Source organism: Haemaphysalis longicornis, unplaced genomic scaffold (assembly GCF_048455015.1).
Source record: "Haemaphysalis longicornis isolate Haplotype H1 unplaced genomic scaffold, Haemaphysalis longicornis Haplotype H1 scaffold_13, whole genome shotgun sequence".
In the NCBI taxonomy this organism is placed as follows: domain Eukaryota; kingdom Metazoa; phylum Arthropoda; class Arachnida; order Ixodida; family Ixodidae; genus Haemaphysalis; species Haemaphysalis longicornis.
This window is the reverse complement of record NW_027526233.1, coordinates 88,958,726-88,969,079: the sequence shown is the minus strand read 5'-3', so window position 1 is coordinate 88,969,079 and position 10,354 is coordinate 88,958,726. Positions and strand designations below refer to the sequence as shown.

Sequence of the window (10,354 nt, the reverse complement as noted above, 5' to 3'; positions counted from 1 at the left end):
CAAAGTGCTTTTTACCGAATTGTCGTATAGTATTGCAATCTTTTTCAGGAACAAGGTGCCAAAATCAAGGGACGCCCGTGAGTTCAACTGAGAGCGAGTTGCCAGAAACTCTGCTAACTCCTCCGCTGTTTGCAACATTCAGTTTTATGCTAAAGTGGCTGTAATAATTGAACTGCAAGGTCGGCTGCGTATAAACTCACACGCGGGAGTGGGTTCGCGGAGAGCCTTCGCTGCTCTCGCTGTGCGCCATGGTTGCAACCTTTACCGCACTGCACAGAATGAGTGAGCTGTTGTGTGCAGCAATGCAGCAATGACAACAGTGCACAGAATTAGTCAACGGTTGTTTTGCTGTACCTTTTAACCCAATGCACCGAACTTCTCTGAGTCGGGAGGTCTATAGTTGTGGGTGTAATTTACGGGAAGCGTGGTAGCAATAGCGATAGGCCCGAATCCTCCCTCACCTCGAAATTTTGGCCCGATTTTTTATAAGTATAAACCGAATTATATATATTTTTGATTTGAAAGGGGTAAAAATCGCCGCCGTTTTATGCATGTTCCTGTATCCGTACTCGCGTGATGCCTCTCGTACGGCTTTTAAAACAGAAACGACCCCGGTATACGGATTGTACCTAGATCTTCTTCGTGTTTCACAAGGTGTTTCTGTAGGCTGCTTGATTGGAGTCTTGATCAAAACACACGGATAATGGGAAAAGTGCCCTGTAGTAAAAAAAGGCGGGGCTCGATTTTTACAAGGGGGCCCTTCTTTGTAAGCGGACCACCTGAACTTTCCCTAAATAAAAAACCTTAAAATTTCGTTCAACAAAACCCATTTTTGGCAGCTGTGGTTCTCTGTAGCGCTCCTTTTTTTTTGTTTCCCAACATGTAGGCATATTGAATTCAAACACTATTATTAAGATCTGTGAAAAGGCGAATCTCCCTCTTATGCAAAAACGTTTTCTCACTTCACATGCTTTTACCCACGAATGCACTCATATGAAAGAGAAACACGTAAAAATAAAAGGGAAAACCTACACATAAATGACAATGCTGACTACACCGTAAATATATTTAGTGCAACAAACTGTGTATACAAGATTGTTCGACAAACGATTAGTGCAAAAAAATATTCTCGCATTTCATTAGGTTCACAACATGCTGTTGCGTGACCCGCCCCGACATTCTACTTCACCACGCCTCTTCTGCTTTATCTTCTCCTTCTGTCACTCTCCCACTGTTGCTGACGTGAACTTGCAGTGTTGGTTCGTATAACCAGCATTCTTATGTTAACGCGGAATAGTCTTATTTGCACCAGGAAAAAAAATCTTGCACCCTTACTATTCTGTCGCAATAACGTTTTTGCGGTACAAGTACTCTGTGTTTAAGTTTCTTGTAAGACTGTCAAAATTCATTTTGGCGATAAAATACACATGCAACGTACTGCCGGCACGATATGGAAATACGTTGTGAACGGAAGGGGAAAGCCACATATGGTAATGGAAAAATATTTTTTATTTGACACACCTGGATCTTTATCGAATTCCTGACAAATACTGTGTTTTATGTATATGTATTAAGTATTACAAAAAAAAGCAAGGCGAGGCGCGAGTATGACAAGGCAGGCAGGACATGCGTCTTGGGAAACTGAATCGGTGTATTAGGCCCACCATGTTGGGCGCGCTAGTCAGATTTATTCGTTTTCACTGTTTCGGAATCATGACTTTGGAAACTTTGACGAGGACTAGAGGCTGAGCGCCTGCTTTATTACAGAAGGGGATGGAGAACTTGCGCTTTAGGACCGCAAGAACGATGAAAGGTTCAATGGAGTTATGGCGGTGTCATGAATCGGCGGCTTAATTTGGTTTTGGTCGCAGGCGCTGTTGATAGACTTGCATGACATAGATTTCAAACGGGTTTCTCCTGTGCTCAACTGCAAGGAAGGCTTTGATTACACCGCATTGAAATAATTTTCCCAAGTTGAGACGTCAGGAGATACAGATATTTTATTTATCCACCAAATTTCTTATTTCAAAATAATTAGATTATTGTTTAATTCTTTTCTTCCCTAACGATACGCAAAGTGCCCGAATTTTACCCTCTTAAAATTACGAAAATTAGTTCTGCTTCATATGCCGTCCACCCGCTAATGCACTCTTATGAAACACGTAAAAATAAACCGGAAAACCTACACATCAACGACAGTGCTTACTACAGCCGAGTATTCAGTTCAGTAGATTTTAGAAAGAATGAATTTGTGGAAATATTGCGTAGTTAAAAATGCATTGTTTCTTAAAAACTTCAAGCGATGCTGTCAAATTGTTCTACGCTTAGCATTTGGAGAGTAACACCAGGGAATCATGAAAGCTCTGATTCCTGATGTATTTTCAGCTAGATTTGGCCCACCGATTAGACTAATTACCGTTAGTTCGCATTGAGAACGTAGGCAACACGCTGGATTTAAAATATTTTTTTCCCATTCGCAATACGAGGCAGGTCTGTTGCCGACGATATATGCCGAAGATTTCCGGTTTACTCAATAAAACAGCGCCTTGTAGCTGTTGACTTCATATAAATAACAGACACAAAAGTAGGGGCACGCGATTTTGCGAGCCACCAGGAATGCTAATTTGGCATGTCGGAAAAAATATATTGCGCATGGACACGGGTAAAAAATGATTTTCCATCCCTGACAACTAGATGATTACACAGCAACATTTTACACTTCATATTTTGTTTCCTTTTCTTGAAAACTTTTTCGCATGATCACCGGGAGAAAAAGCCGCTTTCCCGGATTAGTAGCAACAGTTATATTATTTACAGAGAAATGTTTTTTATTAGTGCTTCAGCGCTACTTTACAATGCCTAAGAGAGCATGGAGCCCCATAAAAAGTTGAGAGCTCTCCCAAAAAAGCGCAGTCGTTTAGTAGCAGCACTTCAACCGACTGGATTCGCAATTATACCAGTTTTGCGGTTACCGTTTAGCGGCGCAGCGCTCAAGCGAGGTGAAGCGATCTCACCTGCAGGACACCCTGCAGAGTTAAAAGCTTCACACCGAAGGCTCAGATTGTGGCATAATTATTTCGCCTTCACATCTGCAAAAAGCGTTAAGGTGTACTCGAAGCTTTGTTTTTGATAAATATTTGGCCAAGAAAGTTCAAAGAAGCTTTTGTTTGCTTCGCATTTTTTTCCAGGCGTGCAAGGCGTTACAATCCTTTCTCTCTTCGCGTTGATTAGCCGCACCGAGGGAATGCACTTGTTCCGAAATCGTGCATGAGGGGTCATTGTTACACAATTTAATGCGAACCCAGGAATCTCATGCGGGATGAACCTATGTCAGACATCGATGCCTTCAAATGTCTACCCGAAAATTACATGCCACGCCTGCATCCGATTGTCCACTTGGGCAGTTACGCCCCAGGAGACGTAATTTTGTATGGAAGATTTACTGTTGTAGGTCAAAAAGGACTTGCGTAGCGAAATAAACAGACCATGCTTTCACATAAATCCCACTCATACATTCTTCATTCTGTCCGGTGTTTTTTGCTGTTATCTGTGTTTTCAATAATACTCCTCACACCAGGAACATTCTTTTTCGAAAAAAAGCGAGAATGCTCAGGGGTTGGTTAGTACAGCGACCCTTAAAGAAGTACTTTTGTACAAAGAGGCGGACGTTCCACATAAACTATATTTGTTCATTTATTATCAAATGTCTGCAGTGAAACCTGGGTCATAAGATAGCCTGATAACAAAAAGATCGCCGGCTAAACATTAGCGACGAAACAGGGCTAGATGAACTCACTTGGACACACTGCACTCTCACCGAGAAGGCTCTGGGCACGAAGGAGTAGTAGCCGGCGACTACCTTGCCGCCTTTGAAATACACCTAACTGTTTGCGGTAACACCACTTCGCTTAGCACCTGTCCGTATTGGCGGTCAGTCCAGTGATACGTGAAACGGGTAAAAGAACAGCAGTACGGGTGTAAAGCGGGTAACTCAACTGAAACTGCTGTACTAGACATAAAGAAAACATACTGTGAAACTTTGAGCAGGAGCTGTATACCATCGGTATTTTCATATACTCTGGAAAAGCATTCGACTTTGTCAAGCACAAAAAACAACTGTATGGATGTCGTGAAATGTCTGTTCGACTCACAGAAAGTTGTCTGAGTATGAGAAAACCTATTACACAGCTTCATAAAACTCGGTCACAGGCACGAAAATAAAATACCGAGTTCCCGAGGGATCAATTCTCGCTCCGGTAATTTTGCTCACCTGCAGTTGGGATTTCGCAAATATTCCCTTATTCCACGATTTAATTTTTTTACGTGGACGATAGAAATATTTTCTGCTCAGGACCACAACTTGCACTGCTAGAATCAGAAGCTAGTGCTTGGCCTAATGAAAAAAAAATATGGCTAAATATTATTTAAACTGCGCTCAACGTGAACCAAGCAAAATTTATTATTTTTCGCTCGGAAAAATAAAGCGATCCCTCAAATTGTCGAACTATTCATTCACCATTCTCAACTTACGTTCACAAGTACTTGTCGGCTCCTTGGGGTTTGTTTCCAATCTAACCTAAACTGGTCAGACCATGTCAATCATATCAGTTTGGAGATAGCTCGGTTAACCGGTTTGATGTGCCGACTCAGACCGATCTTCACAATGTAAACGAAGAAACAATTGTATTTTTCTTTATTCATTCACACCTCGGGTATAACCATTTAGCAAGGGTACTAGGTAATAAAGCTTCCTGAAATCGCCTCCTGTACATTCAAAGAAAATCTTTCAGATTCGTATGCGCGATATCTCAAGCAGAAGGCTTCATTATTGAGATTCTAGAAATTTTTAAGTTCGGGGAACTTGTAGTTACTTCTTCAGAATTTCTCTTTATCACGAAATTAAGAATAACTTTGCACTAATCTTTGAGAAGTATCTAAAACGAAAGGTAGTACATAAATCGCATACGAACTGCCTAGTTGGACAAAGACCCCGGACCAACTATGATATCCAAACTACACATAATCGAATCGTACATCTCTGTAACAGCCATTCTTCCGTAATTGATAAAGCTCATAACTCAAAAATTATCTGGATACGGCAACCCCGCCGTGGCTATGTCGCCTGACACTCCGCTTTTTGTGCAGGTGCTTCTTGGAATTCTTTTTCTTGCTGCGGCCTCTGGGAACAACGCTTACATCTATCAAGGACATGCGCACAACGTGCCTTTGGTGCTTGTCTCCGACGACGTTTTCCATGGATCGACACGGACCATGAAAGCTGCGTATCTACCACACGTGGATACATCGTACGGCGCAGCTAGTTCGAGCACGTTGACGTCACCAGGGGACCACATGACAGTCTGGCTGGCAGCTATAAAGGACGGACACGGGCCGACACTCTTCAGTGGACACGGCAACCCCGCCGTGGCTATGTCGCCTGACACTCCGCTTTTTGTGCAGGTTGGTGACCCCAAATATGGCTTTCATAGTAACCATCTTTGAATAGTGGTGTTGCCGTGTCCACACACGTTGGGAATTTGCGCGAGTGAATGTTTCTCGGTAGCGTGTTTTCTACTAAAACTGTCCGGAGACGTCGAAGAGAATCCAGGCCCTGTTGAAGATATGATCAAAGAAGTGCTGCAGTCGCAGAGGGAAATCCTGGCTAAAATTACTGACATTCAGGAAAAGCAGCAAGCCTCGGAGACGGCAATGTCGCTTGTTGAAAAAAGACTGGAAACGATCGAAAGTAAATTACTTGGCGTTGACGAAGTTAACACGAGACTTGTTACTCTTGAAGGCTCTATGAGAAACTTTGATGAACAGTTCAACCAAATGTCAAAACGAATAGACGATCTCGAAAATCGTTCAAGACGTAATAACATCATCGTTAGAGGAATAGAGGAGGAAGAGCTTGAAACTGAGGAGGTACTCATACGAAAAGTAAACGATGAAGTGTTTGGGAACATTCTGAAACAAAAATTGCACTCTATCAAAAGAATTCACCGGTTAGGTAGGAAGATACCAGGAACAAATCGGCCAGTGATACTCCGAGTAGGCGATTTCAGGGAAAAAACCAAGATATTTAAACACTGTTCGAAATTAAAGGGAACCCCATTCAGCGTGCAAGAAGATTTTTCTAAACGAGTGGCCGCTACCCGGAAAAACTTGTGGAACTCGACAGCAGAGGATAGGAAAACCGGAGCCAAGGTTATATGGGCTTTCGACAAGATAAAAGTTAACAATGTGCTCTACGCTTGGGATGAAGTAAACAGCCGCCGGTATGCGTACCCGGCTTCTCCGGCCACGCCTCGTTCGGCTTCGGAAAATGACTGACTCCATGGAAATAAATCTGAATGTTTCAAAGTTTTGAACGTTAATGCAAGAAGCGTCCTGAATAAACTAGATACTCTAGAAAGCATTATAATAGAACACGACGCAGACGCATTGATAATCACGGAAACGTGGCTGCATCCAGACGTATCTGATGTTGAACTGACGCCCCCCGGATATTCAATAATCAGAAAGGACCGCCGCACTAGAGGGGGCGGAGTAGCTATCGTTATTAAAAACGACATTTCCTTTGCGGTACTGGATGATAGAACCGATCTTGAAACAGTTTGGATTAAAACTGCTTTAAACGACCGTAATGTTCTGATCGGCTGTTTCTACAGGCCACCCAACTGTCCTGTAGAAGTGCTTGTTAACTTGGAAGCATTTATGAACTTTCACATGAGCCCAGATGACACCATATTCCTTGCGGGTGATTTTAATTTAGCTGGAATTGATTGGGTATCCAGCTCTCCAGGAGTTACGGAAGGGCGGAGCTGTGACCAGTTATTAAATATTGCATTTAATTATAACCTAACACAACTTGTGTCAGGTTTCACTAGGGTTGGCGCTGAAACTTCGACGCTTTTAGATCTTGTTTTTGTTTCAAATCGCCTATGTCCTTTTGTTGCGAACTGTGACATCGAAGATGGTATATCGGACCATAAAATGGGGGTAACTTCTTTGAGTATGTGTGCGCGTAAACTCGTTCGGCCTCCGAAAGTATCGGTATTGAAATTTGCTTTAGCTGACGATGTATCTATTTTAGATTACCTCGAAGTATCGTTGGATACATTTTTAGGCCTAGTAGATTCTGGCGCAAGCGTAGACGATCTATGGAATTTCTTCTCAGACATGGTCAATCACTGTGTGCTATGCTTTGTGCCTAAAAAATTCAAAACTACGAATAGAAAGAATCCCTGGATAACCAGAGAGATAATTCACGTAAAAAAGAGGCTAAAACGGATGCGAGCATCTTCTTCAAAAAACTGCCGACCCATCGATAAAAGCCGCATATCTACTATGAGTCGTGAATTGAAACAGCTCATCAAGGAATAAAAAAGTAAATTCTATAACGTAACATTAAAATCTTTTTTGGAAAACGCCCCTGGAAAATTTTGGCGATACGTTCATCCCCCACCCGCCTCTTCGCATGATAACAGAGACTGCGCCCCAAACAAGCCACACGCTTTCAACTCTTTCTTTTCGTCGGTCTTTACGCGTGATAACGGCGTCCTGCCCGATTTTACAGATGAATCAGTAAGGCCCCCATTTGATGATATAACGATTGACGAACAGGGTGTGTTTAACCTTCTGCTTAACATAAATACTAAGAAAAGTACCGGACCTGACGGAATTCCTAATGAATTTTTGAAAAGATATGCAGAGTGGGTATCTAAATTATTAACTGTAATTTTCCAAGTTTCTATTAACCAGTGTTCCTTTCCTGGAGCATGGAAGCGTGCTAAAATTATTCCAATTCATAAAAGTGGCAGCAAATCAGACGTTACAAATTATAGGCCGATTTCCCTCACTAGCACTTGTTCGAAGTTATTTGAACATATAGTGACGAAACATCTATTATGCTACCTTAACGATTACCATATTTTAAACAAATGCCAACATGGATTCCGTCAGGGACTCTCTACAGTAACTCAGCTAATTGAAACTATCCATGATCTCTTGTACACAAAACAGCCGAAGTCAAACAGACATAATATTACTAGACCTTGCCAAGGCTTTCGATAAGGTATCGCACCGTAAGTTGCTATTAAAAATTAACACCTTGTTTAGAAACCCCCGGTTATCTGAGTGGTTCTCGTCATACCTTAGCCATAGAGAGCAATTTGTCGAAAATGAGGGCTTTCAATCTTCCTTCTCGCCTGTGGAGTCTGGTGTACCCCAGGGAAGTGTTCTGGGCCCCCTGCTATTTCTGTTGTTTATTAATGACATGCCGCGTAACAGTACTGTTCCAGTCAGACTGTTCGCAGATGACTGCGTATTGTACAACCGTATTGAAAGGCCTACCGACCAGATCGAATTAAATGACAATCTGCAAAAAATAAAAAACTGGTGTGACAGCTGGCAAATGGTTTTGAACATCCAAAAAACTGTATACATGTCTATTACTAGAAAACGAAGTGTTATTGATTATGTTTATTGCATTGAAGGTGTGCCGTTGAGAAAAGTATCAACAATTACGTACTTGGGTTTGAAGCTTACATCTGATATGCATTGGAATGAACATGTAGATTATGTATGCAATAAGGCCAGAAAAGCATTGTGGTCGCTTCGAAGAAATGTGTTTAATGCCACCCCTGAAGTTAAATCTTTAGCGTACAAAACCTTAATACGACCAATTATCGAATATGCTAAAATTGTGTGGGACCCGTACACTTCCGGATGTCATTCGAAACTGGACAAGATTCAGCGGCTTGCGGCAAGATTTATTTTCAACAAATATAGGCGCTGCCACTCCCCCACCGAATTATGTGAACTTGCTGAACTTCCTTCTTTAGAATTGAGAACTGAATATGACCGATTGAAGTTTCTTTTTCTTATTATTTATGGCCATGTTAAAATTGACAAAAATGAGTACTTTCGCATAACTCCCGACGAATATTTTCGCAGTCGTCACAGCATGTATATCCCGCCTCCGACTGTTCGTAATGACTGTTTTAAATACAGTTTCTTTCCTAGAGCTATAAAGCAATGGAATATGTTAACAGACGCCGCAGTAAGGACGTCATCTATAAATGAATTTCTCAAAACTGTGAAAGGCACACACGTTCGCGCTAAAGGACCTAACCAAAAGTGAACCATGTCATCACCTGTGCTTGTAACGCTTGTTATTGCTGCCTCAATGTTGCATTTCCAAAGTATTTTGTGTTTGCATTTCCTGAGATGTACTTTGTTTCTTCCTGTATTCAAGGGTATTGTACCCTTCCACTCCTGTAATAGCCCAGCAATGGGCTGACAGTATCGATAAATAAATAAATAAATAAATAAATAAATAAATAAATAAACTGCCTGTGGTAGATACACCTGGTCTTAACTGACTTTGCTGAGTGTTTAACATTGTATGTAGCAACGAATTTTTCTGGTACGCATCACCGATGTAAGCTATTTATCTTTTATAAACATGCGACTGTAACAATCAATTTATTAGGCATGTGATTAGTTTTCATATTCGCATGTAATCAGCATCTTATTTGTATACCGCACCAAGTGCGCATGGTTGTTATATCTTTGTGATATATTTGAACGAATCGTTTTTTTTGTTCGTGCACTGTTCTGTTTTCTTTGTTTGCAAACCCTGTTTTGCCACGTGTACTCCTGGGTGGTGCCCTGGTCATTAGACATAAATTCTCCTTTAAAGAAGCGTCGTGGACATAACTACATGTCTGCATTTATGTGCAAAATAAATTGAAATCGAAATTGAACTCTTGTTCGTTTACACGAACCCTGGTTAGACAGAAACTGTGACAAATGTTTTGGGTGTATTGTCATGCACTAACTTGGATATAACAGAAGAACCGAGAAACGCCTTTTCAACCATCAGGGCAATGACTTGTCTTTGGATGTCAAGAAACCAAGAAAAATGAAAAGATGTGGGTTCGACTGCGGATACGAAAAAGACCGTTGATAATGCTGAAAAGTTCTTTTTCACTACTTATTCTTATACACATAACATTGTAAAAGCGTATACACATACCTATAGCTGCTTAATGAAGCCGTGATCAGTTCCTAGGAGGTTGTCGCACAATATGTGTATTTAGCAATCGACTTATTCAGGTGGCAGTGGAAGAGAAACTTAAAGGTAGTCCAGAAGTATTTACGGAAAACGGCACTGTGATACTTCAAAATAGGCAGTCGGTACAACCGATGGGATACACGGAATGAATCTGCGAATAGAAAAAATGGTAGGTTCATGTATGCAGCGTCCTTCAACGAACGCCAATTAAAATCGACCTGACAAGATCCCAATAGTAAAACTCTAACCGTAATAGGTTGCCTTTTATTAGTT

General features: G+C 41.4%; 1 pseudogene; it reads left to right on the top strand.

Annotated features, from left to right (window-relative positions):
* Positions 1-5,115: 5,115 nt before the first annotated feature.
* LOC144164138 (uncharacterized) lies at positions 5,116-9,705 on the top strand (annotated as a pseudogene).
* Positions 9,706-10,354: the final 649 nt, after the last annotated feature.